We start from the raw sequence: 7770 nt of genomic DNA, 5'->3' as shown, positions 1-7770 counted from the left end.
CACCTTTTACACCTGTGGGTGTGGAATACACCAGCGTGTCCAGTTTCTGGCTTGCTGTTGCTACTTAGGTTTGTTAAAAGCAAATGCAGCCTTACAGGAAGGCAGACATACTGCCCTCCGCATCTACACGCCATTCTCTCAAACACATCAGCCTGGCCAGAGCGGCAATTTCTGATGTATTTTCACTTTGCTACCTCCTTCCTCTCCTTGCCTATACTTCAACACCGACTGAAGATGAAACAGTGGTATTCTGCTACATTTTTATACCTTTTATACTCTTTTAGTGAGACATCCTTAAGTGACCTGAGATGACTTGGTCTGGGGTGCTAGAATTAGGAACAGGATCGAAATGGCTACTTTCATTGCCTTCCGGTGTTGCCTGTGGAAACTGTGATCAATTTGGTTAATAGTTACTCGTAGTTTTCATTCATGTGTCTTGCACATAGTCTTGCAGCCCAAACCAGGCAAAGGATGGACAGACCAGCTGCACATCAGTGGGAGCAGAGTTAGGTGAGCATCGACAACCTCCTCTTGAAAAGGAATAGGGACAGAGACAGAAAGACTCACGCCCAGTGTACAGCCATGAGAAGTGTAAAGTGAAAAATTTATGGGAAGACCACTCTAATATGAATGTATCTCTTCACTTTGGCATAAACTCCTCCGCTACATGTTACGCATGATAGAACAGGACCATTATTTAAAAGCCAAACTACCTGACTCATGATGGTGTATCTATTCTATCGCAGCAATCTGTCTTACTCTTATCAAAACCACGGGTCTGTCATCCAGAGAACAAAAATTCTGGAGCTGTGTATGTATTTTCCATATACAAATCAACGGGGACTCTGGTGTGTGGACCCTGGCTGGACACCAGGTGCCCACCAAGCCGCTCTATCACTCCCCCTCCTCAACTGGACAGGGGGAGAAAAATACAATGAAAGGCTTGTGCGTCGAGATAAGGACAGGGAGATCGCTCACCAACTACTGTCACGGGCAAAACAGACTCGACTTGGGGAAACTCAGTTAATTTATTGCCAATCAAAATCAGAGTAGGGTAATGAGAAATAAAACCAAATTTTAAGACACCTTCCCCCCACTATTATAGTTAATACTACTATATAGCACATGGGAAAAAATCAAATCCTAAAGATTTAAAACAATATCGGAAAAAATTTACTTCACTTACTTTTCAAAACCCTTCCTCTCATCTTGCTGCTGTGAGTGCACATCTGTCTCCATATTACAGATACTAAAGAAATGTAGGACTGGAACCCCAGGCCAGTTTTAGACCTGCTTCTTGCAGTGTTCCAGTATGAAGTAATATGTGATAATTGGTGTGACATGTTGTCAATAGGTAAATCTGTTCTGTCTTTGACATTATCAAACAAGGAAAAAGTAAATTGGTAAGAAAGCCAAAATTCATGGAGAGCTAAGATAACCAGAGGCTAACTGGTTCATTCTGATTAGTGTTTTCACAATATGGAGAGCATTAGATCTGTGCTATCAACTTCCCAAATAAAAGCATTTCTGAATCTGTCTAAATCATTACAAAAATACACAGGTGGCAGTGCAAAGTAGATACTTCTATAGTCTCTCATAAAATAGTGCAGAAATGAATACACTGAAACTGTGCCACTTTACAAAAAAAACACTGATTCTCTGTTCCAACTTAGGCTCACAAGACAGATGTAGCCTACAAACTCAGCAAATCAACGGTGTGAAAAAGAGCAACCAGACATGGTAAAACACAGCTTTTTAAAAGAGAGTACGTTGAGTAAGTAATTGATAGCACACATGTCCAATGTGCACAAAACTTCTCAAGGATTCAAACAGGTATGAGCATCTTCCACGCTTTTATATGTAATGGCATCAAGTTTCACTGTGGGCTGCAATATTGAGGGCATGCTTTTAGGCTGGCATGTTCATTTAACATGAGTCATTCAGAGTGGAAACAACATAACAGAAACATCCACAAACTAATGAATTGTGAAAGAACTGTAACATTTTCTCCCTCAGGCTTCCACCTACTAAAGTGTCACAAATAAAGTTACTATCACAAAAATGATTTAGCAAAAGAGGAATTAAACACTAAGTGACAGTCAACTCTTTTACAAGTCAATCACTTGTTTTAACTGTTTTTATTTGAAACAATACCAGTCAGTACAGTCACCTTAGAAAAGATCAACAGAAAAAGACACTCCGGCCTTGATTTTTATAACTACTACAACTACATGTAAGATACCCCTACGACATGGAAATTGCAAACTAGGTTTTTCTTGATTGATATCATCCTTCAGTATTTGAGGGGTTTTAAAACTAAGAAGAACTCACTCCTCCCTTTTTTCCCCCCTAAAAGCTGGTTTAAAATATAAACAGATCAAATAAATAACCAAACACCTGCCATGCAATGAACCAGAGTGAAAGATTAGCCTGGCAAAAAAAAGTTGTGAGCAGACTAACTTCCTCATCCCAAGTTACTACAACAGCCTACAGAATCACAGCAGTTTAAAAAACTACTTATAAATGTATCTAAGCAGATATCTAAGCTTATATTCATATATCTAGCACTTGTCCAGTGCAGCTAGAGGAACCTAGTATGTCCTTACATTACAGTTGCTGATTTGTGTTTTGTATTTTGGTGCTAGAATGAGCGCATAGCACTTTGAGGGCCAGATTTTATCTCCCACCCACCTAGAAAGTAAAAATGAAAACCTGAGTGTTGCAGAAAGGGATATTAAATAGAAGTCGCTATTAGTCACTTCCATACCAATTTAATTTCAAATGAGGGAGACTGCTTACATTAATCTTTTCAGGTCTAACTTGTGCACTTATATCAGGGCTTTGGAGTCTGGCCACAGACCTCTCAGGAATTCATCTACCAGGCATTCTCCATACTTCCTCAACAATCCTCACCAAATCACCATATCCTCACCCATATCTTAGTGAGGATACTCTGTTTTAATTAATGCTGCCTTAGGTACCTGTTAAGTTATGGCGCATGTCTATTCTGTGGAACTGAGTACAGTGCAGCTGGATTCTGTCAGCCAGGCTGGTACTCCTCCCCGCCCCCCCCAGGATACACTACAGTTTTTCTGCTCTCATCAGGTGCCCATAGGAGGTATCCATGTTAGCACAACACGTCTGAGCTCCTTATCCTTGCCTCTCAACGGGGCTAAGGGCTCTGACAGGCACACAGTGCACTGAATGCTGTTACCACTCTCAGACATTAACCACCACCCCTCTGACAGACATTGTCCATCCAATTAATGCCCAATCTGCTTGCGAATCAGCTCCTGAGCCACCACAGCTTTTAGCATGGCATGAGAAAATTAACAGTCCCTGAGGTCTGTCAAAATCCTAATTTCACTGGAAGTAGCATGCTGCTGGAACAGCTACCTCAGCTATGAAACTAGTTCATCAGAAGAACAATCTCTGTGCTGCTATTTACTACATAGTGTATACATACCCAGGACCTCAAAAGACCTTTAAGAAGAAGCTTTATGAACTGCCAGCTGTTATCAGAACAGTTCTACTGCAATATCAACCACCAGTGGGATTCAAAGAGTGGGAAGAAAAAACAAAGGCACAAATTCTTTGTGAATTTCAAGATATCAGTGTACACATTGATAAGAACATAATTGGTTTTGGTGAAAACAAGAATTTTTGCTTAAGGAATTGTTGGCCCAAGGTATTTCAAAGACTAAATTAAAAGGAACCACTTCTACTATACTGTACTTACAGTAAAACTTCCACTGGTGTTTCTACTTGCATTTGCTAATTGTGTACATTATTTAAATACTGTGAAAATTCCAACAAAGTAGAACTAGTACAGTAACTTAGCATGCTGCTGTTATACTTTTTTTTTTAACCTATACAAGGATTAAAAGTCTCCAGCTATGATTAATTTGTCAATAATTACGTAAGTGTTTCATATCTCCTGCAAAGTTGGATGCAATGCCTGTTACAACAGTTACATGTGTAGTGGTGAAATATGCCACCAGAGGTTAGTTATAACATTCTCTGAGTATACTTTGAGTGCAAAACTGTTTTTTTTTTTTAAAGTTCAAAAAATATTCAGTTCTAAATATTCAGAGAAACAGGCTCACAAACAGTGAGCCATAAATGGCCACTAACTACTTCTCTAAAATAACTTACTTTTCTAAAAAGATACTTTAACTGTTTCTATATGCAAGAAGTCACTGCTAAGTAAACTAAAGTTGTTGCACACTGTTTCAGAATTTAAAATACTGCACAATATACAGCAATCCTCCTACTTTTCACATTTTAAAAGAAATTTTCATTAAATAATCAGACAAATCTTCAGAGAGATATACAAACACATTTTACTGAGAACTATCACGTACTGTTTAACAAATTAAATGCAAATTCTTACCGGAATGCCACTGCTTTTGAAGATGCCATATCCGTTGTTATCCTTAAGCTATCCATTCATATCCATCATTAGTACCCTGCTCGCTTTGCACTCAAGCTTCGGAACGGATTTCTGACAAGCAACCTGCACCTACCAAAATGGTTTCTAGAAAGCAAATTTAAAAGCGGTAAAACTTGTAAAACAAACCAGCAATTTGCAAACCACTGCAAGTGCAATGCAAACACAGTCAATACAAAATTAATTCTGAAGTGTTCATCGTATTATGCTGGACAGTAATATAACCACAGTTATAACATTATACTTTTAAATCACTAGTTCACCTATAGAAAAACTGCAAGAGCGAAGTTCCTCTTATCCTGTTAGATAAAGATCCTGTTCCATATACCTCATCTCATTAAGGGTAGTCATTTGCCTAGAAGTGATTTCTTATAAAAAAGCCGGATAAAGGAATATTATTCTTAATCATATTTAAGGTCTTCTAAAGACTAATGAAAATTGAAGTTCCATTATGCTGGACAGCGCGTAAACACAGAACAGTAAAAGGTCCCCGATTATATAAAAACCAACGGTCTAAACAGGTAAGACAGCATGGGGGAAAAGTTCACACACAGCACAAACAGCGTGACTGTAGTAAATGTAACAGTAGTTCTGTTTTGGGGGTGGCTTTTGCTTGCAAAGAAAATGGAAGGAGATACAGAGTAAAGAGGGCAGATTGGGTGGGGGGAAGCACATGAAGTAAGCAGGATTGAAGCAGAAGTAAAGAGGTAGAATGGAAGGAAAGAGAGTGGAACAAACAGTCAATGAGCATAGGACAGAGAACAGCTAATTAAAGCTAGTGAATGTTTTCTGAATGGTCAAAGGTCCCTGGGCTTTTGGATCTTTCTGTTCCTGCTAGTTACTCTCTGACTAGGTTCTTTCTTTACTGCTCCCAGGCTTAGAGCAGAAGGGTTATACTGATTTTCAGTCTTTTCCCCATCACGACCCCCCCCTCCCCACCTTTTAATATGGGATCAAGATCTCTCCCTCACCTGTAGTTTTAAAATGGGAATCATCTGAATCTGCTCAACATTATCTTTATAGAATGGGTGCCTGCAGATCATCCTGATTTGCAAGTGATTCAAGTTCTGGTATTCTGACTTCAACTTTCTTAATAATTTCTTCAGTAACACATACTGGACAAGATTCATTTACACAGCAGAAAAGCAAAGCAAGACACTGATCTATAAAACAGCAGTTGAAAGTCTGGATGGAGTACGTTAAACATTGTGTTCTACACTGAACAACAGAGTTAAGCTAGGATTGGGGGGTGGGGTAGGGAGGGGACAGCTGCTCTATAGGCTCTGGTGCATGCAGCCAGATGGAAATATTCTAACCGTTCACAGTAAACCGTACTTGTTCTAGTATTAACTGAATAGATTAGGCTTATATCAGAGAGGAAGATGCATTTTTATTGTCAAAACACTCATCGTTTATATCCTCTAGCATAGATGGAGATAATTCTGTGCAAAGGGCAAGTTTGCCCACAAAGGCAAATCGAACCTACGAAACTGAAGTGGTGTAACTTTTTATGGGGCTCTATGGATAAGGGCAAATAAACTAGAATGAAGTCACTTTCTTCTGGTATAAGGTCTCCAATACAAACAGTTTATACAGGCATAGCAACTGCAACATAATTAAAACTAATTTCTGGAATTAGCTCAGCCCTCTGAGGTTGTTTCCTTCTTTGCGGAAATAAGCTACCAATATATACAGTTCTATACTGACACAGCTCTATTCACACTATGGGGAAAGACGGCTGCTACATTAATTATACCAGTACAGATAAAGTAGCAAAACGTCTGATAGAGAACCTATTGTCTCAGATATAGCCCATTTACCTATTGCAAGACAGCTGCAATATTCCTAGCGCAGGCAAGGCTTTAGAGTACTAATTCTTAACTTAAAAAAGAGTACTAATTTTTAACTTAAAAAATAATCCCTCCTGTATAATTCCCAGAACATCATCAACCTTTGAAATGTTAATGGAATTACTAGAGACAAACCAGACGTTGAACTTCTGCCAGATTCTGTCAGGAGTTCAGCTGACGAGTTTTCTGCATGCCATTCAGGTGTCACTATTCTTTTCATAATACTTTTTCTTTGAAAAATAATTTTTTTCAGCAACAATGCTGTGATAATTTTGAATCTTGGTATAAACACCGGTAAAAACAAAGTGTGTGTTTTGGCTTGAAAAATACACATAAAAGCAATTACTCCTCCTCAGCCAGACTACAGCTTTGGAAATTATCCCTGACTTGCCAATGACAATAACAGGCAAGTAGTTATCCAGCAAAATCCCTTTAGTTCAGCTGCACAATAGTATTTCCATCACTATCTATACTTATTTGGTTGTTTGAAACAGAATCTGCAAACTCAGGCTGCACTGTTAAAAAACCCAACCTTTTTGCTTCTAAAGGAACAAACTTTAGTTACTTCCCCAAGTATTCCTTAAAGGAGGAAAGAGCTAAAAAAAAATTAAAATGTTTTAACCAGTGTGTTCCCCTTAGTACACTATGAATGGTATCTCCCTGTTGAGTTGAGACACCAGAATCACCTGATAAAACAAGAATGCATTTTCCTCCTTACTTATGACTTGTTTTACAATAGCTTCCAAAACAGACTCAAGAGAAATGCATATATGCAAGACAGAAGTTCAGTAATTCATTTAAGCTTAAGCTACAATGTGTGAGTCTAGAAAATGTACCAATTATGTTTCTGTAAACTAGGGAAACTATAGGAAGCATGAAGGCAAGCTTTTGTCTCCCTATCTCCCTCTCCCCTGAAAATAAGACCCCGACTCCCAGAAATCTTTGGATGAAGTGAAATATCTACAGTAGTTACTTGCTTATTGAAGGTGAACTGTATGTGCTTCATTAGGAGTAAGAACACTATCAACCATAACCTAGCTAGCACATAGAAAGTTCTGATAGATAGATCATAGAATCATGGAATGGTCTGGGTTGGAAGGGACCTCTAAAGGTCATCTAGTCCAACCCCCCTGCAATGAGCAGGGACATCTTCAACTAGATCAGGTCGCTCAGAGCCCCGTCCAACCCGACCTTGAATGTTTCCAGGGATGGGGCATCCACCACCACTCTGGGCAACCTGTTCCAGTGCTTCACCACCCTCAGTGCAAAGAATTTCTTCCTTGAATCTAGTCTGAATCTACACTCTTTTACTTTTGTCCAGGTTTTGGCTGGGATAGAGTTAATTTTATTCCCAGTAGCTGGTACAGTGCTGCGTTTTGGATTTAGGATGAGAATAATGTTGATAACACACCGATGTTTTAGTTGTTGCTAAGTAGAGCTTACACTAGTCAAGGACTTTTCAGCATTTTA

The sequence above is a fragment of the Pygoscelis adeliae genome, unplaced genomic scaffold, assembly GCF_000699105.1.
Source record: "Pygoscelis adeliae isolate BGI_AS28 unplaced genomic scaffold, ASM69910v1 Scaffold14, whole genome shotgun sequence".
In the NCBI taxonomy this organism is placed as follows: Eukaryota; Metazoa; Chordata; class Aves; order Sphenisciformes; family Spheniscidae; genus Pygoscelis; species Pygoscelis adeliae.
Note: the sequence above shows the minus strand (reverse complement) of the source record.